Source organism: Erithacus rubecula, assembly GCF_903797595.1.
Source record: "Erithacus rubecula genome assembly, chromosome: 10".
Classification (NCBI taxonomy): Eukaryota; Metazoa; Chordata; class Aves; order Passeriformes; family Muscicapidae; genus Erithacus; species Erithacus rubecula.
In genome coordinates, this window is record NC_136662.1 from 15,835,714 (window position 1) to 15,860,195 (window position 24,482).

At 37.9% G+C, this 24,482-nt stretch overlaps 1 protein-coding gene across 4 annotated transcripts in view; it reads right to left on the reverse strand.

Annotated features, from left to right (window-relative positions):
• Window positions 1-23,179, reverse strand: part of PTGFR (prostaglandin F receptor) — a 46,869-nt gene extending 23,690 nt beyond the window's left edge. Inside the window, exons 1-2 of one of the 4 annotated variants that reach the window (XM_079313446.1) lie at window positions 10,906-11,391; window positions 8,928-9,001 (exon numbers count right to left, since the gene is read on the reverse strand). The gene's annotated coding sequence lies outside the window, so the exon portion shown is untranslated. Of the gene's footprint in view, window positions 1-2,359; window positions 2,885-8,927; window positions 9,005-10,905; window positions 11,392-23,134 lie in introns of those variants that run through there. The other 3 variants (XM_079313449.1, XM_079313448.1, XM_079313450.1) reach the window with 3 other exon arrangements.
• Between the last annotated feature and the right edge of the window lie 1,303 nt (window positions 23,180-24,482).

Below are 24,482 nucleotides of genomic sequence, written 5' to 3' on the forward strand. Positions count from 1 at the left end.
TGTCTGAAAAATGCAATCAGAAAATTAGGTCAGTAATGTGGAAGGTGATCATGTACATAGTAAAATGAAAGATGTCACAAATTTGTAGGCTTTTAAACACCCATGTCAATTTACCAAATACAGCTTCCTTAAAGAGTGTTATGTGACTGTTGTGTATCCTGAAGATCCTGGCTTGATAGTGCTAAGACAGAACAGCAAGCTTCTGCCCAAGCTAGGAAACAGGTTTTGTAAGAACACGTGCATGGCCATACTGGTGTGCAGTTAGACCATGTAGGTGTCTGAAGCAAGTAATGGAAGTTGGAATTTGTCTCCTTAAAAATGTGTCTCAGGACCCTGAGTTTGCTTGATTCTTGAGGGGGGAGGGATAAAATATTTGCTGTATCCTGTCATATTCAAAATATGCATTTTAAAATATGTTTAGACAGTTCACCAAGTTTTTTAAAAAGTGTGGTTCAGCAGAATGCAGACAACTCACCCGTGGCTTTGTCATTCCGATAACCACCACTCTGACCTTCATACCTCACCATGAGGCAGTAAAACAGTCACAAATTGTGGCTTAAGTACTGCCTGAATTGGGACACTGGCCAGTGCAGCTAAAGGAGGAAATTCTAGGTAGTTAAATATAAATTAATGGAGTTTTGCAACAAGCCCCAGATCGGTTCAGGAGGTTAAAGCCACCAACATGCCAGTAAGCATCCACTATCAGAGTGAAATATAACCAAGAAAGGTCATCAGGAATCATAACAACAAACATACATCTCTCTGCTGAGATTTCCACCTGCTGATATGTGAAAAGGGACTGTTTGCTCTTACTGGAAGTACAGCTGTGGATAATCGTGATTTGTTTACTAAACATCCCTCTCAGCAAGGAATTTAAATTCTTTGCTTCTTGATAATGAGACACAGCTCCTGGCAAATGAGGTAAGAGTTGCTGTAGACAGAAAAATAAAAGGAAATATTCTCAATTTCCCTGGTGAGGAGGCGGGAGAGGGGACACATATATAATTGCTATAATTTGTGACATTCATATTTTCAGTATAGTTATTTTAACTGGAAATAGCAAAGATAGATTTTCTGTTTCAATGTGATCTCACAAGAAGTCCATTGAGAGGCCATCCTTTACCCAAGGAATTGATCATCAGATGGCTGATGGTACTACTGATACCAAGCAGATTGTTTCTGATACCAACAGACCTGCAAAGTAATTCCTTGATGGACAAACCCAAAACTGAAGTGCTAAACTGCTAAAACTGCTGAGTTTGACTGAGTGGTCATTGCCAAACTGTGCTAGGAGAGAGAGAGCCCAAGTATCATCATCCAGCTACCAAAGACACAGACAAAACTCCCAAATGGCAAAAAGTTACTAAACCCAGAAGTTTCCAGTCTAAGAATATTTGCAATCTGCCAAGATATTCAATACAGCAACAAAAAAAAAAATTATTCTATACTGCCTTATTCACATTTTTTCTGAGCAATGTTTACATAAGCATAAAAATTTGGATGCCTCATATTGGTCAAATGATTCCCTAATGGATCATGACAACCAGTGCTGAATATTAGAAGTGGCTACTGAAACCTTTCATTGCGTCAGTTTATTGATTTGCATTTATTCCTTCTAAGAGATACACTTTCATCTTAATCACATACTGTTCTCTAAAATTATCTGATTGCTTCAAATAGTGAGTAATTTGGCTGTGTCAGAAAGAACTGCAGGACAATGATTCCCTTTCCTTCTTCCTCATTTGCAAACCTTGTATCTGGTACTTTCTTGAACCCTTTATTTTCTGATATGATGCTACAAGGCATACATGGGAGATGATTAGGATCCTTCTGAGTGTGGTTTGATTCTTTTTTATGTGCAGCTTTATGCATTACTTCATACAAGTACAGCCCTTAGAAATGAGGGAAGAGGAATAGAATAACAGCAATGTGATTATAGAGCAGGTGTATCACTGAGGATGTTCTTCCTATAAAACTATGAATTTGAAAGCATTCCCTTCAAGAATTTATAGGAAACTTCATGTAGCAGTTCTGTACCCATTTATCTGACTAATGAATAGCAGATTAAACATTTTTAGCATATTTTTAAAAGTTACATTTGACATTTCAGAACCAAGGGTTGCCTCCTTTATGATTATACAAAATATCAATTTTTTTATACTATTGTACACTCAGATTTCAAAAGGCCAGAGGAAACACATATTGCCATTACTGACTGAATATTGCCTGTAAAGGCAGGGAAAATTTGTAGTAAGTGGGCTTAATCAGGAGTGGAAGTATAGTTCTATACATAAAAATAACAATGTAATTTTCTTTCATTTTAAATATATGGCACAAAATGTTGTCTTTTATGAATCACCTCTTTAGTATTTGGAGACAAAGAACAAACATTGTACTAAATTTTACTAAATTAACTCTTTTTAACTTCATAGTAGCTCTTTTTCTCTTCTTCCATTCTCCAGGATAGAGACAATGCAAAAGCAAGCCAGAAAAAGTCTTTCACCAAGTATTCTTTGTAATCAGTGTGCTGAAGTCAAATTTAATAAAGAAATAATTTCCTTCAAATTATTCTAATCTGTTATATCTATTTATTCCTCAAGCAATGCTTGATACCCTAAGCTTGTCAATAGTCAAGTTATGTGGAAACATCCTTAAAAAGATGCTTGAACTTGCTCAGTCCTGAAGTGATCAGACAGTTGGACTAGATGATCCCTTTATGTCCCTCCCAGCATTCCATTCTTTTCTATCCTACTGAAATATTCTATTCTATCCTATTCTGATATATCCCGCTAAGTAGGAATGTTCATTTGGTTTTCCGGTGTATTTTTTCCTCTGATTCTCTTCTTATCATTTTTCATGTTTCAAAGTAAAACTACTTCAGTGTTATTCTTTAAGTGTATCTTAAAATTCAAATCCAAAGCTCGAAGTTGTAGGGATACAAAAATATGTGATTGCTCCAGATAAATAATAAAAAGTTATCTGAATGTCTTATCATCTAAAAGTGAGGAGAAATAAACATTCATTATAGACCAAAGTCAACTAAATGAAATTAGAGTAAGACAGCTTAGGCAAACAAATCTAATTTTAGAAAAACTTCATGTTTTTGCAACATTATTTTTCCCCAGAATCATACTTATCTTAAAGCACAGTAGGAGCTTTAGACTCAACAACAAACCACAGCCAGAAGCAGGAACTCAGCCTCAAGGTTTTCAACTAAATGAAAGTGTTCAAATTTCCTGGCAGAAGATAATTTTTTGATGAAGAAATAAATTCACATTAATGAAAAGAAAGAGCACTCATTTGTGATGTGGAGAGGTATCTCTGTGGAAAGATTTAATTAAGAATAATCTAATTTTTTATAAGTAGTTCTCACAGTGTTGGCTTACTTCAAGTAACATCTGTGCTAAAGAAATCTGGAAAACAAGTTTATATCCTTAATTAGAATATATTAATGTGATAGGCAACCATGTAACCATTCAGCTCTTACTAAATTAATACAGTCTATATAAATATAGCCTTAAGCCAGGCAGAAGAATTACCTATGAAATCTCAGTAAGCCAGTTACTCTTGATAAACAGTAGGATTTGATAAGCAGAGAGCTAATGAAAGATAATGATATTTTCAGTAATTGCATTAATGGAGTTTCACTAGAGAGAAAAGAGCAAGAGGGTGTTTGGAGAGGAATCACAAGCCTGAGAGCTTATTGTGAAGGAAGAGAGCAAAGGGGAATTCACATGCAGTTGTGTCCTGAAGGGCAGAGGGCTGAGTTTCTAGGTAGAGGAAGTGTTCAGGTTCAATTAGGAACCTTCACAGGACTGGACTGACCAAGCAAATTCCAGATGCAAGGATTCAGTAATCAGGAGGGCCCCTGTACTTCTGAAGGTGCAGGGGCAGAGACAAAACATCTGACACAGATTTGCACACACAGGTGCTTGATGAGATAGTTTGGCTTTGTGTACTCAGAACAAAAAGTGTCCTAAAAGTCCTTGGAGGCCAGCAGCACATATTTGTACATAGATATAAGTGACAGCAAGCACAGAAAGAGTGAGTCTGACTTCTGATTTTTAAAGAATTACTAACTGGGCTTTCCTCAGCTTGTGAGTCCATGAGTAGCACTACAGGTTGTAGAAACATGAGAAGGGCTTATTTTCTCAATCTCTAATTAGTAACAAAACAATTAATAACATTTTAACATTCTGATTGCCTGGGGTCATAGCTAGTTAATAGTAAACCAAGAAATTATGCATCAGACTTCTACTTTCTAGCTCGGGCTGTTTACTCAGTAGAAGTAAAACAGTAAAAAGCATTTTCCTTCCAGAAGAAAAATGAAAAAAGGTACAAAATTAATCCATAGTAGTAGCACTGTGTTGCACTGCAGTGGAAACAAGACAGCCGTTGAGCAGCCTGATTTGGGTTTAGGAAATACTAAATGGATGAGTCTGTAAGGCTGCTGGACAAGTACCATTTCTGCTGAAATTGCCTAAGCAACCAACTGTCAGGACATTTATAAGAGGACATTTCATCGCATCCTGAGTAACAGCTTTGATTCTTCCACTTTGCTTTTTAGCTTTCATTTGCCAGTATGAAATCATATGAAATCAGAGTTATTTCCTTCTGACAGTTACACAGCCCTCAGGATGAAGGGTAAACTTTGAGCCCTTACTGCTTTGGGTCCTGGTGCACCTGAGCTGTACCCAAGGAGGAAAATCTGACAGTGAATTCCATGTTTCATTTTGAATAGCTCCCAGACTTTGACTTATTTTTCAAGAAAATCAGTCTTACCTATATTTTTTCTTAGTTTTTACTGCTAATTATGTGCTCTCTCCTGAGGTCTTCTGGTGATCTTCCATTATCTCTGATAAAAGCTGATAAAAAAGGAATTATTTAGGAAAATATGTTACTGTTTCCTCACATCTAGAAAAATTTATATAGCTCTGCCTTGCTACTACAAATTACCAAGAGATTGGAAAGAATTAAATAAGGGTAAGAATTAAGATGTTGGAATGAAAAATGTGGATTTTGAGGAAATGCTGTAAATTAATCAAACCTGGATAAAAGCAGAAATTAAGTGGGAGATGAAATTATATTCTACATGAACATAAATACCAAAAACAAGAAAGAAAAATTTAAGGGTGAAGCCCAAGGAGAAAAACCAGTGCTAACTGGACTGGATTGGGCAATATAAAATATCAGAAGAATGTAGTTTAATGAGAGGTGGGCGGCTGTGATGCATTCTGGTAGGTGCTGATGAAACACTGAACAGGAGAGCCAAACCTGACAGCCCAGTTCAACCACACAGATTCCATGTCAGTATTTTTCCAGTTTATTTAATTGATTCATTTTTACATTGGAAGAGATGGTTTGTGGTTTGGTTGGGGTGGGTTTTTTTCATTTTGCGCTTTTTTTGCATTTATATTATCATTTTCATCTTAACAGCCGGGGGGAAAAAAGCGACAGTGAATAACAGCAGACAAGCTTTTCATGAGTAGATTTGGTTTTCATATGAAAATGGAAAGGTAACATTTATAGAAAGACCTCATGGTTCACAGTGGTGACACAGGCCACTGGAGTTTTTGCGAAGATACCAGCAAGCTATGAAAGACAAGAAAAGAAATTTCAATGCTTGAAAAGAGAAAATATTTTTACTAAATGTCTCCCACTTTCTGAAAATAAATATTATCAGGTTTTTCTAAATCTACTTCTTAAATAATTATAGCTACATCCCAAATTAAAATATAAAAACACCCATAACAATTTAGCACTTTTAGTTTGATTACAGAACTTCTATTTTTTTCTAAGAGTGTACCAATTTAAAATTGGCTATTTGTTGTTCATTGAGTATATTTTGTGAAATATATTTCCTTGGCAGCTCTATTTTTCAGGTGTATTGATTGATTGATCATAATGAATGAAATCATGGGGTTGTAATTGTACTGAGCCATTAAGTCTAGAGTTAATCTGGGACTAGACATCCCATGAAAACCTCATACTTTATACACATCAATGAGTAATAATTCTTTTAAAAATTCCATACTTGAATGAAATAAATACAAATGGAAAATTTGTAGCTGCATGAAACCACTGACTCTTTCTTATACCTTCAATGATCAAAGGTCAGGAAAATTACTGTTTTTAAATCTCACGTTACTATGTTTTACTTTGAAAAAAAATTTTTCACACTTTGAATGTGAAAAAAAAATTCCAGCAAGGCCAGTACAGTAAATGTCACAGGAAGAGGAGCAAATATCTTAAGCAATGTACAGCATTAAAGAATAGGCCAAAGTGACTCAGAGGTTTGTAAGATCACTGAGCAGTGTCCTTTGTTTGCCAGAACTTACTCTTTGATGAAATTCACTATGATCTTTTTTTCAGCTGTATACAGCAAGTAATATTTAATGTTTTGCTCAGGTTCTCTGTCCTTACTTTCGGTGAGGCATATTGACAACAAAATAAAATCTGGAGGTAAGTTGCTGAGGCCCTAATTACTTGTGTAGCAGTTCAGCTATATTCAGTCACATGTGAATGGAATACATCAATATCCATGAGTTATTAATACCTTCATAAAATTTATGTTATCTTTTTTGAGAGCAGATAAATTGCAGCTGTACCCATGAAGAGAGAAAAGTTTTCCTAACTGAGCAAACATTAAAAAAAAAAAGCAAACCAAACAAAATAAAACAAAACATGATAAAACAAACTCTAAAACAACAAAAACCCTAATAGTAACAGGTTGTGGGACAATCTTCTCTTCAAAAATTCTGTAATGACCCAAAACATAATGATCCAAACAAATGGTCCTGCTACTGCCTCATCATCTTGAGCAAACAACAAATTAGTCTGCACTCTCTCTAAAGAGAGCCCCTAACTGCAGACAGGACTTGTGCCAGGACCTCGTGGTGACAATCCTCAGTTGTGCATGGCACAGCCCTCTTGTCACAGGCTGTCACACTGTCACACAGCTGAGTCAGGGTTTTGGGTTAACCACTGCAGCTTTAGACATGCTAACAGAAAAAAATAAAATCTATTAAAAATACTAAATTCTGTTAAAGAACTATTTCCCTTAGAATCAGTGGTTTTCTGAGTCACAGGGAAAATGAGTTACAGACTGGAACACAGAATATAACCATGCAGCAGCATCACCATTGGTTTAGGCTTTGCTAAATGAGAAATTAAGTTATTTATCATTGCACAATTAAGCCCTCACTAAAACAGAGGAAAATCATGTTACATTTCCCTAGAATGTTTCTGGGGACAAGCTGTACCCAAGAGCCTTGCTGGTGCAGGAGGCAAAAGAGAGAAGCTGTAATTAAAACTTGCTTCATTGAAATACTAGCAAAGAAGTCAGCCATGTGCTGAATTTCAGGTGTGGATACAGACAATAAAATGGGGCCTACAGAAATAATTTGGTTTAACAATACAGGACATCAATAACAGCTTTCTAACAGCAGATAATTTGCTATTCCAAGCAAACGGATAAGGGCTAATGAGAACAATTCTGTAGCAGAGTATTTTGTTACATTTTTTCATGCTTTCATACACAATCACAATGAGGGGGCTATGTATGAGTGACCTGATAAACTACAGGATGGAAGTATATAATTTTTGGCTGGCTTTAGGACCAGGGTTTTCCCAAGAAAAGTATTCCAGCTGTGCAGTTCAATTGCCCCTTCCCTGGGCTGACATCCATCTCTCAGCATTGATTGGTTCCTCTCACCAATTCCAGTGGTGCACACTGAACACCATCATTTCCAACACCACTTCTGACTCTTATTTATTAATGAAAGTATTTTTTTAAATGTAATCTTCTAGGACCAGAAAAAAAAAAAAAAAAAAAAAATTTTTTTACCTACTTTGCAGCATAAGAATATGGGCAAGAGGGCAGGAGAGTGCAGGAGGAGAAAATAAGGAGTGATACAACTGTGGGGACTGCACCTTGCTGCTTGATTTGAATGCCTGAGGTGCAGCAGGGCTCTGAGCAGACTCATCTTATAGGTCAGCTAAGTTACACTCAGCTGTAAACCAGAACTGCCTCTACATCCCTTCCTCTGCATGGTAAAGTCAAACACTTTTGAGCACTTGGGACTGTGCTCAAGTTCTCCTGGTGACCAGTCAGCCACGGCAGAAAAAAAAGTTACCAAAATTGGTAAAACTGTAGTACTAAGAAACAATTTGGGTTTTGTTTTGCAGATGAATTCAGGCTTGAACATCAGGGAAAAAAAAAAAAATATAGAAATCATTTCTAATGAGTAATACAAAAATCCCACCCTTGTTGAGAAAAATTATCTAAAATAGCAGTAGAAAATATATACCTACTTTAGTAAACTTTAAGGGGCATTTCTTAGTGAAAAATTATACCTAAATTAGCTCATATTTGCAATTATGCCGACAAATAGTTAATTAAAGCTCAAGTTCATGCTACTCCATATTTTTCCCATGTTTATGATGTTGACAGGAGCGTATCTGTATCAGAAATTTAATTTCTGCCTTCTTTTTTCCAGTGGGTCTGAATTTGACTGAGTAATTAACTCAGGAAGGAATTAAAATTCTAACACAGCATGAATTTTTCTACAACCAGACACTGTTACAGCTGACATTTATATTTCATGCTCCTTGTTTTCTCAGACTGCAGACAAAACCTTATCCTTAGAATGCAAGGGCCCTGAACACTTGAATCACATTGAGGATGTTGTGAATCACACTCAGCACAGAGCCTGATTACATTTGGAAAAGAGTAATTCCAACAGGTTTGAGCAGCTGTAGTCTACATCTCATCCTTTTCCCCAAAATTTTGATTAAATGTCATAGAGTGCTTTATCACTGGTGTTCTGTATTGACCACAAAATTAACCTCCATGAGGGTTCACAGCTCTGCTGGTGGGGTTTTGCTGTCTCAACCACTTTACCATGACACATGAAAACCAGGCTCACCTCCTGCTTCTGAACCTTCTGCCAAAGGGAGCTGCAGCTTATCTGGATCAGACACTCATCTGGTTTCCTCCTTTCTGCAGGGAAAAAAGTTACATCCAATGCTTTGCCTTGGCCACAGACTAATAACAGAGCAAACAGTTCCCATGGATCATCTGACTCAGCCATTTTTATTTTGTTTAAATGTCCAGATTGCCTCCTTGTGATCACTTCAGACATAGTCATTGAGACAGCCTCAGGATAAATACTGTCCTTATTTTACAAATTCCTTTACTTGACTATTTCTTTGTAACAGTTCAGTATTAGACTCACTATCCATCTTTACCTGATCTGTTTCTTAGAAATTCCCCCCCCCCCCCCCCCGGGATAACAGTAACAAGCAACATTGAGGCATGAAAACATTCCTGATTCCACCTCAATATTATTTCAATAGATATTAAATGGTTCTGATCATCACCTGCCTATGAATTAATCAGTGTCACCACTGGCTCTAGAATAGTTGGCTGAATGTTATGGAAACTAAATCATTGCTTTAGAATAATGCATGTCTCCTATTGTTTGCCTGTCCTATTCTTTCTAACAAAATCTACATGATCAGAGAAATGTTACATGTAAGAGCTACAGCCTTTCTTGGAATGTAGCTAATTATTCCATTAACTCTTCTGTCTCCATAAGTGGTACTTGATTCTGCTAAAAGCTGATGAGAAGTTTCTCTTCAGTGAAATTATTTCTGACCAAGAAAATAATTTTTTTTTAAGGAGGAGAGAATAAAATCCTTAGTAACAGCCTCAGTGAAGCCAGTTTTCCCATGAAGGTTCTTTAGGGTCCAGAAGAATACACAGCTACTGAGACATCTTCAAACTGCCTGTATTGTGGTGTGGATTTCTTGTGAGTTTCTGTGGCAATCATTTTTAGATTCCTAATTTACTGATATAGTTCTTTGAGGAGGAAATAATCCAAACTGAGTAGTTACTCTCTACCTAAAAACTTTGCATCACAAAATTCTGAAAGATTAGGCATGAGCTCAACCTTACTTTTACTATACCTGAGCAGAATCTCCAATTCTCCATCAGCAGCACAGGACCAAGCAAAAGACACAAAATCTCCAAAGCAGTCTTAACAGAAAAATTGAAAATAATCTTATTTTCAAAAGGGGTCAGTTAAACCAAGGACCTGTGTTTCATCACAGTTGATAGCAATAAAGCAGTGAAATCATTGAAACACTTGAATAAAAAGCTAGTAATTTGCCAGCCCCATTCTAGTGAGAAAAATCCTATCTCTTTATCAAAACAGAGTTTGCAATATGTGCCCCCATTACCCCATTCCCAATTCTGAGAAGTCAGATTGCAGTTCCCAGTGCAGGAACTCACTGAGCTGAAGAGCTCAAGGTCACGGGTGGGAAGATTTTGTTATCCAACAAAAATTACAGCTTTCAGATTCCAGCCCAACCTGTTTGCAGCCAGAGCTGCTTTACAGGTTCCATAGAGCAGAGCCCTTGTATGAGCTGAGATTTCCTGCCACAGCTGAAAACAGACTGTGCATTACAACATCACTGTCTTGGTTGATAATTAATCTTTGCAGTAAGCTCCTGTTTTGACCTTGTCAACAATATAGAGAAAAATCTGACCAAAGAAATGGTATTGACACTGGACATAGTTTTGGGTTTATTTTTTTTCCAACAAAAAATGCACAGTATTTTCAACCATTTTTAGAAATATCACATTTAAACACAGCAGAAGACTCATCTTGACAGACACAGCAGCACTGTAAATTACTGGCAAGATTCATATAAGACAAGATGATGGGTAAAACTGAGAAATAATATTCTGGCATTGAAGCCTATATTAGTCTTGGAGATAAATGATGCATGTCAAGATTTCTTATGCTTTATTGTAGACCTAGGAGAGAGAAATTGTGTAGGTACCAAAACTGTTAATAAGGAAATAGGGAAAATAGCCTGCCTAGAATAATCACCACTCACCTGCCAGAAGACAAAACAGTATATTCCTTGGCCAAAGACATCATCCTGCCTTTCCCAAAGGATTTGTGAGAAGAATTGTTTGTGTGATAAAACGGATCCCCTGTGATGTGTTCTGTTGAAATATATTTAAAAAAATAATTCTATTAAGCGATAAGCCTGAAAAAGAAAAGAAAATCATTCCCAAAGAAAGAAAAGGGAGTGAAGGACAAATGGCCACATTAATAGGATAGGAGGGATGCAAGGTGGTGTTTAACTGAAAAGTAACAGAGATCAGGAAGGCTGCAGAATTTTGGGAAGGGGGACATGGTGGCTATAAAGAAGGCTATTATGGGAGCCTTACTCTTACTCCAGCTTCACTCTTCCCTGTGTTCCAATGTTGAATAGAAAGGAATAGAAATCAAAAATAAATTTTATATCTGTATTTACCTGACAAACATTAAACAAGAATGCAATGTTCTTTTGGGAAGCAAGAGAAATTCAGACATTTATTTTTTAAAAGACACATATCTTCATGATTATGAAATAGTAAAAAGGGTCCAGGTGAAGTACTTTCAATTGTTTCTTTATGCCTAGATTTTGGCTGCTGAATAACACCAAAAAATGGAACAAAAAATTTATAAATTAGTTAGATGAAGATGATTATCTCCCATTGTAGTCAATTCATGGACAGTGTTTGGCCATGTGGATGTGGGCTGCCATTGGACACCAGAAGACACATTCACCTGCCTCATCCCATAAGCACAGCTGGCTGAGTCACCAGCAATGCCAGTTTGCAGAGATTTAATCAAATCCATGGCTTTAGCTGCTGTCCCTGGGAACTTTCTGACCCTCATTTGAGGCACAGGCTGGAAGTCAAGACTCATGGAAATCAAAGACAGAACCTCCATTGACTTGAGCAGGATTGCACTCAGCCAAATAAATGAATGGCTGTTCACTCTCAGGCAAAACACAGAGCAGCCTGTATGCCTGTCACTGCAGCAGAGCCATGGAAGGGATAATGCAGCCCTAAATTCAGTGCAGCTGAGAAAACCCCCATTAAAAAGTGAGGAAGAACACAGAAATTATTGTAGAATTAGTCTGATGCTAACTGAATATACAAGTACCCAGAAAAAAAAAAAAATAAAGAAGATTGAAGACAAATTGTGTTTGTACAGTCACTGTTTTGAAAACATATCCTGACTTACATCTGGGAGCTGTTTGTCCTGGAACCAAGGTGAGGAATGCAATGTCACTGTAAAAATTAGGAGTATCACTACAGTGTATTCAAGGTGTTAAACAATACTTATAATCCAGTAAGGATCCACAATACTAAGCATAAAGAGTTTCATTTGATTTGATTTTAAAGCAGAGGTTGTTTCCATTTCTTCCATGTTACTTGAGCAACATCTTTTGCAGATGATGACAGCTCAGCAACACTTGGCTCTTGCAAAAGAACAATCCCTGTAAGTTTAAGAATGTTGCACAAAAGTGGTGTTCTTTATTTTCCTTTTTTTTTTTTTTCTTAAGAACTGGCAAATGAGGGAAGTGAGTAAAATTTTTAACATTAGCAGATTGTTTGCTTTTATGTAAACAGCCTCAGGGAATTAGATGAGATGCACTATTTAAACAAGCAGATTCAGTTTCATAATAAATGAGTTTTTAAATTATTCTGACATATTCAACCACACAAACAAGTTTTCCCCAATTCAGAAGAACTTCTCTGACTTTTTTCAATTCATTTGCCTTACATCAGCAAATAACCTTACTCTTCTCCTCAGAAAACTTGCTTTTGTCCTGAGTCTTGTGATCTCATTTTCATTGACATGAGCCAATCCTATCCTTAGGATTTAGAGATTTATAAACATTTCATGGTAATCTTGATAATGTATTTGTGATGTATTGAATCCAGTCCTAATGAAGGTTTGTTTTAAAGAAATATAAACAAGAGGGACTTGTTCTCATCTCATGCAATTTGGCAGCAGATCCTTCTACAGAGAGGAAATGAGCTGTCCCATGGTTAGTGTCCTGCTCTGGAACTCAGAAAATCCTGATTTCCTCTCTTCTGCTGTAGACTTCCTGAATGACCTTAAATAAATTTCTCTCTACTTCTGATCCCCCTGTATAAAACGAAATAATAATAATACCTGTTTCCTGGTTAACAGATGAAGGAAAATTAAACACAGCTGAAAAGCATTCAATGTCTATCAGCTCAGTTTGTGTGTTTGCTCCATAATGGAAATCCAATCTTGAGAGACACATATTTTGTTCCATTCTAGACTTTGGTCCATGTCCATGTATTATGAGTTTTTTGGGATGTTTTTAAATTTTCTAATCCCAGCTTCAAAGTCTTTGTGCCTGTTAAATCTGTTAGCCACATCCCAAGGGCTGCACATATGGTTACTGCCAATGGAGTTCACAATTATAGTGGAAAGTGATGACTCAGACCAATGGTCAATATTCCAATTGTAGAGTACAAGGCTGGAAGGGATTTTAAGGATCATCTGGTCTAACTTTTCTCCGTGTGGACAAGATGGCCTAGCACCCTATCCTGTTAAATCATAAGCTATCCAAATGTGTATAGAAGTGTATACACAACTAGCTGTGAAACCAGAGTTTAGCTCTGCACCCAGATTAACAAACCCATCAGCACAGGCAGTGCTGTGCCCATGGTCTGAGGACACATCAGTGCCTGGAAACATTTCTATTTGATCATCAAACCAGCACCACAAACACACCTGCTTAGAGAAATTGCATTTCCTTACAGTGTGAGATTATTTTAGCTGACTAGTTTCTCCTTCTTTCATTTACAAAAGCTTTCCCAAAAAGTGCAGCTACTCACTTATTCACTATTTTCCACAAAACTCGGTTCTGTTTTCTTTCAGTGACATTTCAAGCCCTGCTTGCTGTTAAAACCTCAATGTGATCCGACACTGAACTTGGAGACAGACATAAGTAGGTCTGACAGGAACTCTTCCAAAATGTAATTGAGACTGCCATGTTTTTCAGTTTAGCCTTTTCAAAGATATGCAGCATTAAGTGTTTTTTAAATAAAAACAAAAACAACAAAAAAAAGTTGCTAATTTACCAGAAGTGACCCCTGGACTGACTCTAATCACATATCTAGCCTGCCCAAAACATCCCCTTCTAACTCTACTCCACATTCTTTACCACCCTCTTAATTTGAGCTACTCTTGGCAGCTATGTTTCACCTAATCAAAGCTGTGTTTACTGGATAACTGCTTCAACACTGTTCCTGTGACAACAGTACAAAATAACAGTAGTTGAACATGTTTAATTTGGTGGTCAAGGTATCAAATGACACTTGAAATAACAAAGTGCTTGAAGAGGCAGGGAAAGAAGAGAGGGAGAGTGCCTTCATAGCCAGCACCTAAGCAAGCTATTTCCATTTCCCCAATGCCAAAGAAGACAAAGAAAATTACAGTTATTTAATTTGTGCTTGGACAAACAAGAATGGAATTTTTTTAATTCTTGTTTTCCATCTGAGAGTCAAACACTACTGACGTAGATGCAGCAGAAACCACAGGCTTTGCTTGGCTCTACAGGACAGGCAGCATGGATCTCCAATCACACCTCAGACTCCTTCCTGCAGCAAGACTCAGCCAAAGCCCTTGATCATCTCTCCTGCTCATCTCCCTGTTTGTGTTGGGTAGTTTCTAACAGTATTATTTCCATTTCTATTCTGTACTACATTATTGTAAGATAAACATGAAAAATTATTTCCCTATTTTTCATGCTGTCTCCTTCTCTACTTTGCATTTTATGTTCACTAGAGGCACAGCTGATCTAGAGATCCCAGTTGAAGATTTTGAAGCTCATCCTGTCTGGAAATGGTAATTCTGATGAAGAATTAAATATGAAGTCCTGGTCTAGTAAAACCACTGATTGTAACAGGTTTAAAACTTGTCCTTGTATCCTGATCCAAACCAGCTGCTCACATTATATAGTGACAAGTGAACACCATCCTGGAACAGAATGTGTGCATCACCTATAGCTCTATTTCTATACCAAATCAAAGGAAACCACGAATCTCCAAATAATACCCAATTTAAAGAGATTCCAATATTAATTCCATTTGAATACTTCTTAAACAGCAAGCTACCCTGTCTTCTCTGTCCTGGTTGTTTCTCTGAGCTGTCTTTGACTTTGATCACATTTCACATTGATTTTCAGGTTCAAATAAAGACATAATCCCACTGAGTTCCTCTGCAGCTGATGTCAAAACAGAAAACATGCAAATAACTGGGGCCTTTTCTTGTTGTTCAGTAGCCAACAGTCAAATAAAAAAACACAAAACCAACAACAATCAAAAAGAACAAGTTAGTGGTTATTGTTTTGGGTCTGTCCCAAACTGAAATGTTTCCACATACTCGGCCAATTAAGACAGATCATTTGAGATTAAACAAAACATTTCATTCAAAGAGAAATAAATCAGACATACTTAGTAATACCAGCCAGCCAGAGTCAGAAAGCATTAAGAAAGAAACATCTTTGTGTGCCTGCTCTGTGCACCAGAGGTGGTGATCCTGTGGCTCTGGGGTCACAGCAGACCCTGAGCAGTCCAGGGATCATTCCTGTGCCAGGCCTGGCTATGTAGAGCAGCAGGGTTGGGTTTGTGGGATCGTGCTGGCTGTGTCCTCTGAACCCTTCTCTAGAAGAAAGGAGCCAGCTGTGGCTGCACTCTGCCTGGATCAGGGACAAGGGACATGTTCTGCCTCAGGGAGCTGTTGTCACCTCATGTCTGTGACCTTCTTCTCAGATTTGCTCTTCTCAGCTTTTCACTTACAGCATTTTGCTCCATGATCAAATGAAATAAGGACCACAATTCACAAGTTTCACCTTTTTCTGTGGAAAATCATCTAAAATATGGTTTACTTGATCATTAACACTGCCCTGCATACTCCAAGGAGAAAATTAGCTCATCCCATGAGTAGACCAGAGAAGCAGATTGGACACCATGGGGGCAAACCCTGGTTAGCATATATCCCAGGACATATTCTTTATCTTATATTGCTTGGAGTAGTATACTTTGAGAAGCAAATTGTTCACCTAAAAAAAGGAGGTCAAAGGTATTAAAGAAAAATTAATGTATGTCTTGAATTCTTTGGGGTTTAGTGTTGACCAATGTGATAGTCCAGATTTCCTCTGAAGTTGTTTAAATTTCTAAATAAATTCATGCTTTTTCTTTTTTGGAAAAAAATATTTTCATGTTGTACGTCCTGAAAAAATAAACAATCTTTAAGCTTTAGGATAACTATTGGAATGATCCTCTTCCTATGAGCTTTTTCTTGAGAAGAAAATACTTAAATTTTAACATAAAAATTAATTACCACCTAGAGAAAAAGTAACAGACTTAGTGAAACCAGCAATAGAACCACCACCCACATGAAGGGTACATGCATGAGCCACCAAGAAAAGATAAAGGTTTGTACATCTCTTTTTTAACTTGATAAAGGACACCATTCCTTACTGGTCACTTCTTTAGACAGCCAAGTTTTGTCAAACTGTTGAATTTAATAAAAACAGAGGGTGCTGCATTTCCAAAGTTCACGTAATGCTTGAAGTGAAATGCAGACATTTAACTCACCACAAGCATCGATATTTTGTTTATTTAACAGAGGTTGAGGAGTTCATGTGCCTCTTCTGGAGCCACACCACATTCTGCTCCTGTTAAACCCTCCTGGCTTGTAAACCTGGGTAAACACTGACTGCACTGCACAAATTACAAGGAGGACTGGGGAGTTGCAGGCCTGTGAACAAAACAAGCTGTAGGTAATAGCTGCCTTAATAAAACACAGCAGGGAAATGAAGGAAAGAACCTGAATTTCTGCAAGAGGTTAAACATAGTTAATTTACTTTCCCCCCTCAGGAATAAAATTCAGTAGCAATTCAGAGTTGTGTAATTAGAGTTATCAATATTGGGGTAAATCAAAAGTCACAAAGAGAAGATTAAGGTTTTTGAAAGCAGGCAAATTTTCCATTACATTTCAGCTATTGAAGAGTTTTTTAAACTTTTCTCCTGTAGCTTTTCTCTTAAAACCTTATGTAGGAAGAAGCAAGTCCTACTCACCCTGCTTCCTTTGGACAAACTGTTTCTGCCCAGATGAAAAAAGGGTGTGAATGGCATATCATGAAATGGATGACTTCAGCCTGGAACCCTGAGCTACCAAAAATCAATACTAAATCAAAGGAAAATGTTAGTGGGATTTCCATCATTTAAAATCAGTGAACCCCCTGATCAGGACAGCCTTCAACTACCCAAAGTATTTCTGCACTGAGGTACCACACTGGTTGAATAGCAGGGTATTAATCCTGCTGAAATGAATGAAAAACCTTAATAAGGTGATAATGCCACTTCTCAGGTGTGAGGGTCAGTCACCAGGGCTGTGTCCCTAATTCACACTGACCCTACAAAGCAGTCACCTCAGCTACACCAGCAACTGAATGCACTCTGGAGCACTACAAGCTTTGTGTTGGCTTTGCACACAATGGAAATGTTGCTTAAGAGTTGTTGAGCAATCTCCTGCAAGGAAATTTGTAATTATGAGAAACCTTTTCCTAAGGGATTTTCTGTTTTGAAAGATGTTATGCGCTATGATTTGTGAGGTGTTTGAACTTGAAAATCCTTGGGGCTGGGAATAAAGGCTCTTTGTTTGAGAGCTTGGTTATTTGAGGGTTTATAGTTTGGGGATTTTTCTGCACTGTCAACCCAATGAACAGTTAGTTCCCCATTTTCCCCAAGCTCTCTTTGTAGCTTCTGTCTTGTTATCACCTCCCTGACTGCGCTGATAATCCAAACCCAGCAGAAGGTGCCTATTAGTACATTGCACAATTTCAGGCCCTTTTGGCATGCCACCAGACAGCAGCTGATTCACACAAAAGTGGAGTCACTGGGAACCTTTTCCTGGACCTCAGAGGGCTGCAGGAAGACCTGAGAAGACAACTCGTTAATCTAGCCATTAATCTAGTAATTTCCATTGTAAATGTCACTGCCAAAGTGGAAGCACACAGATATTAGGGTTACACACTAGAAACCACAACAGGTTCACTGATAAAGGGTAAGGAAATTTGCCTCTTTCTGGTTGTATCTCCAGTTCCTTGTGTTTTGGGAAGCTAATTGTATATTGGGGGGTCTGGTTGGGTCTTTTTGTTGCTATAGGGTGAAGTTCCATCAGGGAATTGTACAACATGAAAACATTTTAACAAAAGATATTCTTGAGTTCATCTCAATGTGGTTCATTCTCTGCTTTGTTTTCCTACATTAGTAAAAAACTGCAGGGTATTTTTTACCTCTCAAATTCTTTCAATTACTTCCTTTCCAATAGGAAATAGAATCTATAGCATCTTTCCCTTCCTATAACACAGCAGAGTTAATAAAGCTGTAAATGTGCTGTCTCTTGTCTGCTTGGCAGAAAAAAATATTGGATTGCTGCCATCTTTTGGTTACACTCTAAGATAACTGCTGTCAATTAGATGTTGTTTTTCTAAACCAAACACAAGAATAAAGTATTCTAAAGACATTTGGGATGTTGTGGTAATAAAGGGAATTCTCTAGACAAATACAAATCCAGGAACATTTTCTCTGTCGTCACTGAAGTTTCAGAAGCAGTTTTAATGTATTTGTACAAGGATCTGTGGGAATGCCTGCTTGAGGCAACAGAATTTTAGGATGCTTGAAAGTAGCACATTTTAAATTTTTTTCTTATTACAGACTAAATATTATATAACTTGTGATCTTTGGTTTATGAATTTCATTCTTTGCTTTGAGAAGTTATTTTATATTCCACCACAGCCATGAATATACATGGCTCTTTTTTCTGGAGTCTTTACTGATTTTTCAGGTATAATGTTTGGGATTTAATATGCCCTCACAAACCTGAATTATCAGAAGTTTTGAATACTGACTTCTCTGATCTACCCAAATTAAATGGCAACACATGGGCATAGTTAAAGCCTAGAGAGTGAGTGAGCACATGCTCCCCATTGGTTTTGCCTTTACGTCAGCTGATGAGCAATGACTAAAGTTGCAGACTTCCATCACTGCTCCAGCTTTCTCAGACTGTAAATACATTCACAGCTGTTTCATTTAGGAGACCAGAACACAATGAATACAAGGAATACAGCTGACAATTAAGCAGCTGAATTTCAGGCAGGCTGAATAGCTCACAAATTATCATGCCAGCTGGGATGTTTCAGGAAGACATACACAAACTACTTCTCTTAATTTCAGTGAGAAATCAAGATGAGAGCCTCCTACTTCTTGGCAGTCACTTGATAAACAGCAGAACAGATAAAAAAAATTGCAATGAAGCTGTGGCTTCTTGAGATTGTGTGCAATTCCTCTAGTTCACACTATCTGCAGCTGGAATTTCACAATATAGGGATAGATCATACTTATTCATGCTCAAGGTGTGGAATAGTTCCCACTTAGCTTATAGTTCACGATGCACCCAACAGACAGTGCTGGTTAACCCAGAAAGATATACATTTGGTACCCATATCCAAGCTAGGATAGTGATAAATGTAGGCACATGTGGCCACCTGATACACCTTTTGCACCCAAAATCAACAGGACAAGTAAGTTAACCCTATTCAGTGCATAAAACCATTTATACCATCATGGAGCAGTTCAAAGGAACTGATCAACACCAAAAGTATTTCCAAGTTACCTTTTTATTGTGCCTGGAACACAAAGGAGTTAGTTTTATCACTGTTATCAAATGTTTATGTTAGTGCCCAAAGGTACTAATCTAATCAGCAGTAGAGGTGCTTCTGTTTGGTAGTGCATAAACAAGTTATCTGTATTCTATATCCTGCCAGGCTTACAGTCCATTTGATCAGGACATTTTTATTTCATTCATGAAGCTATAAAATTTATATTAACTAAACCTTTATGTCGCTGATGGGCAACCTGCTGCACACAGGTCAGATATGACAGTTGGTGGTACACAAATAAAATGGCTACAGCTGTGGAAAAGCTTTTGAATGCTAAAATGAGCAAAGATACAGAAAATGACCTGGAGGAATTAGGGTAAGAGGCAGGAGAATACTTTGCACAGACATAAAAAGTCTTTTCCATCTCCAATTAATTCTCTTAGATCTATCTGGAAGCTTCCCCAAAACTGACATTTAATTTCAAGGCTCAGAAATTATGTTTCTTCCTAGGTAATTACTTTCTCTAGTAATAAATTTAATAGCAATAAAATTAAACACAGCAAAATGTCTTTAAATATCCCAAAAACTTAGCAGGAAGCAGCCTTTCATGTACAGCTCTATCCCAACCATTGTGGAGATATGGAACTCACTCCAAGAAAGGCACTGCATAGAAAATGCCAACATGCCCTTAGCAAGACACAGACTGAAAACATTTGCAATATATATTGCAGTCCATTAATGTGCTGCTTGTGGTTATTTCAGTGTATATGAGCTCATGTATTTAAAATCCATAATCTACCTGATCCATCTGATGTCTCCACAAGGGACACAGACCCCGTGCCCCAGCCAGAACAAGGTGGCTGCTGATGACATGCACAGAGAACTCCAGATCCAAATGTTCATGCCCAGCAGCAACACCAGCTGTTTAGAAAATGACATCTTTGCCTCTTTGGACTGGGAAAAATATGTTGTACAATGATCAAGGACATGAAATCAATATTTTTGCAGTGAAGTTTTTGGTGTCACTTCACAGGGTATAATTATGATTGAAAAAAATTCTACCAGTGGAAGAACAGCATTTTGACATGGCAGCTTGTGATGCTACAGAGGAATAAACAGTCCATGCTCAATGTCAAATGTAAAATAATATTGCATGGCATTGAAAAAGCAGAAAGCAGACTTGCTACCAATTTCAAACTTAATGAAGGAGGAGACAAATTTATCTCAATATGGAATGAAGGCTTTGATGAATTTCCTCTTTAATTTCAAGGTTTCAAGAAAGACTTCTATGAATTTTCATATGATAGAATTCTTTTGATATCAAAGTGGCACTTAATTTGAATTATTATCTAACGTAAAGCATTATTCAGGCAGCACTGTAGGGATTATGTTTGCTTCAATACAAGACTGTGTGTGAATTTACCAGGTTGTGTTGTGGGTTTCCTCATAGTGCACACCCACAACACTCACTGGCCACAGCCAATGCAGCTGCCTGTGCCTTCAGCACAGAAATAAATTTGATGTGTGTTGAATACTAGAAATTAGATGGTTTACAATACAAATTTCACTTCTTTAGGCAATTCAAGTATTACCTATAACTTCATGGGTCTGTAGTCAATCACTGAGTCAATAAAACAGAGTGGCTTTGTGGCATGTCTGCAAACAGGGCAGGCTTAGCCACTATTTCAAGTAATCACAGCTGACATTGATGGCATTAGAGTGAGGGAAAGCTACCCAAACCCACAGATGCAGGAAATGCTGAACACAGCTCAGAATAAAATGGGGAAAAGAAGAAAGCCATTGGCAGCTCTCAAATCTTTACTGCAGCCTGATTTGAAGTAATGGCTGCATTCCTTTCCCTTTCCCACAGACCCAGACTGAGTTCAGGAAAAACAGTTTAGGGCAAATTAATTTTGGTATTATTGTGTTAACTGCCAGTTACCCCTGCTGGGAGGACTTGTCAGTTTTCCAGATCTCAGTGGTACAAAAGGACTGACTGGGGCTCCCAAGTGTATCCCAGATCTATACAAAACAAACAGAGAAAAGCAAAGAGCAGTATATAAATATGCAGCATTTTCCTTCTCAATACCTCCCATATTCATATCCTCTAGGCCCAATAAAGCTCTAGACACAAAGGCACTATTGCATGTGACAGTGCTTTAGCTGCTGCTACTCATGGCTGTGCTGCCAGAGACTGATCTAATATTATCTGTTCAGCTTCTTCTCAACCTTCTTTTCTCCCTCTACATCTAGAATTCATGAGCTCCCTTGAAGATTTTGGCTCATTTGTCTACATTTATAACAGACAAAATACAAGTGTCCATCTGTTATATGTATTCTAGATGAGATTTTCAAAGGGATTCGAACCTGTTTAGTTTGAGTTTCCTCTAGAAACACTCTCTTAGAGAAAGGAAGTCCAAAGTAAGCACAAGTTTGACTCTTTGTAGATTGGGATGCTGGAGTTTGAGTTGTACTTTTTCCACTGATATGATATGCATAAGAAGAAGCTTCAGCTGCAGAGCAAAACTGCTCCTGATGGTTGGTAACCCAAAATTAAAAGGAAAATGGAAATTACTCCATCTGTGTCCCTCAGAGCACTTAGATTTTGTGGAAACCTTTTCCTATATGAAATGCATCCTGAGAGCAAACCACAAGTTATGCTACAAAATCACAGTGATATACAACGCTGTAGGGACAAAAAATTTTCCAGGAAAGAAAAGCATTATGCAAACTTCAGAGTTCCTTCTGACCACGAGTGAAAGCCCATATTTTTCCTGGTGAGAGCAGTGTTATGCATCTGTACTTAGAGAAAAGTGTAAGAAACCACTGTCAGATGTGGCTGACATTGAAGCAAACACCTCCAAATACAGGAGGTGGGAGGGAGGAGAGCAGAGGAGCATCAAAACATTTATAACTGTTGGAAGTACCAAAAAAACCCAGTTCTATATCCCCCAGAAACATATGTCAGGAAACATATATAGGAAAATGACAGCAAATGGAGCCTGGGAGAACCAGCAGCAGTCTAGACCTTTACTCTGCCAGCTCTGTAGTGACTCATAGCACAAATATCTGCTTCCTAAAGATGTCCCAGTCATGGCCTAGAATTATCATGTTCTGAGCTTGCTAATTCTAAAATATTTTAAACTGAACTATTGAGCTATAAAGAGCAGAATTACAGCCTTCCCCTACTAAGCAGTTCTCTTTTTTTTAAACGTCCATCTTTTAAAAGGTGAAGGCTTGCCAACCTCTGGAAACCAGTTATATCAGAAAAAAAGAGGAATTATGTCCCCTGGTGCTACAGAGCACTTTCACAGAGCCAAAGTTGTTCCTTCCATTAGCTTGAGTGAGCACAGGGTTTTTAACATAATAATAGAAGCAGACTATACTGAACGACTCAAAATATTGCAGAGAACACCACAGTTCCAAAAGCATGTCATTAATACGGCATTACAAGAGTACAAAAAAATGAAGAAAATTAAGAAATACAACAGCAAAACAAACAACAAAGAAGTATGAGGGGGAAAATTACTTTCAGAGGATGAAGCACTCTGTATTAAAGGATCATATGTGTTCTCACTTGCTTCTGAGCAAATCAAGGTGCCCCTTTGCAGTGGTGCCTACAGAGCTGTGATGCATTTCCAGGATCAGCTCCTTGGAGCTCTTCAGTGGGAGCACAGCACAGGATGCAGGGGCTCAGGGCTGACCAGGCATCCTGCCCTGCAGCAGCCCAAGGCTCTGAGCAACCCCAGGCTGAGCTTCATTCTCACCAAAGCTGCAGCAGCCTCTGGAGCAGAGCACAGGCAGTCAGAAACACCATGGCTTTGCCATTACTGCACAGGATTAAACACATCTTCCCAAAGAACACGAGGGGCTGCTGCCCTCTCCCAGCACTGTGTGGCAGACCTGGCTGGTAACACACTGTGAAAGAGAACTGCTCAGAAAACAGAACATTGCACAACAACATTCCACTTCTGTGCTACTGGTCAGGTGCCAGTTATGTATCAGTAATATTGTGTTTGGATAGCAAATCAGGCAGACTCAGCTAAAACAACACAGCTTGTTTTACTAAGTCTTTGAGTAAATAGAACTATTGTGCTGTTCATATTCCATACTTATTGCTTCTCCCTATGGGCCTGATTCTGCTTTTCCTCCACTCAGTAAAAACCAATTCCACAAGTTTGCCATTGGTTTCACAATGTATATATCACAACATACAATAGTCACAAATTTGACCTTTCTCCAGGCATTTTCTGCAAAAGGTCTTTCATTCTCTGCAACATACAACCATTTGTTCATCACTTTCCCTGAAGGCTGAATAAAAAAGACAGAGATCATATGTCATTTACTTCTGGGCATACAAAATCTTTGCCCAACTCCTAAAAACAATGCCATGTCACACCAGGGATCCAGAAGGACTAGTGGTGCTGCTATCTGTCAAGATGCAAACTGAGTCCAAAGTCAGAGCCAGATGATACATGATATCCCAGCCAATTTGCAACTGAACAATTAGGCATCAATGGGAAAAGAATCTAAATAAATTTAAATTGCAAAGTGACTCACAAGTAACTATAATCAAACCAAGACCTTTCTCATACATTGCTAAAAAATCAACATGTATGGATATCTAATGTCTGTACTGACCATTTACCCCAAATCTGGACTGAGTAATAAGCATAGCTGGCTTTTTGGAGGGGCTGCCTGCAGGTCAGCAGCTGGATCAGCCAACCAGAACAGAAAATATGTTTTGACCATGAAACCTGCCTGTGCAGATTTCAGTAAGCAGTGTCTACAGAAAGTTCAGAAGGTGTGCATTATTCTTGCAGAATTCCAAAAGGGAGCAAGGAACACAGTGTAAAGAAATCTAATATCAACTGACTCCAATCACACAGCACACTCAATAACCATGAAGAACTGGTGACTACAAA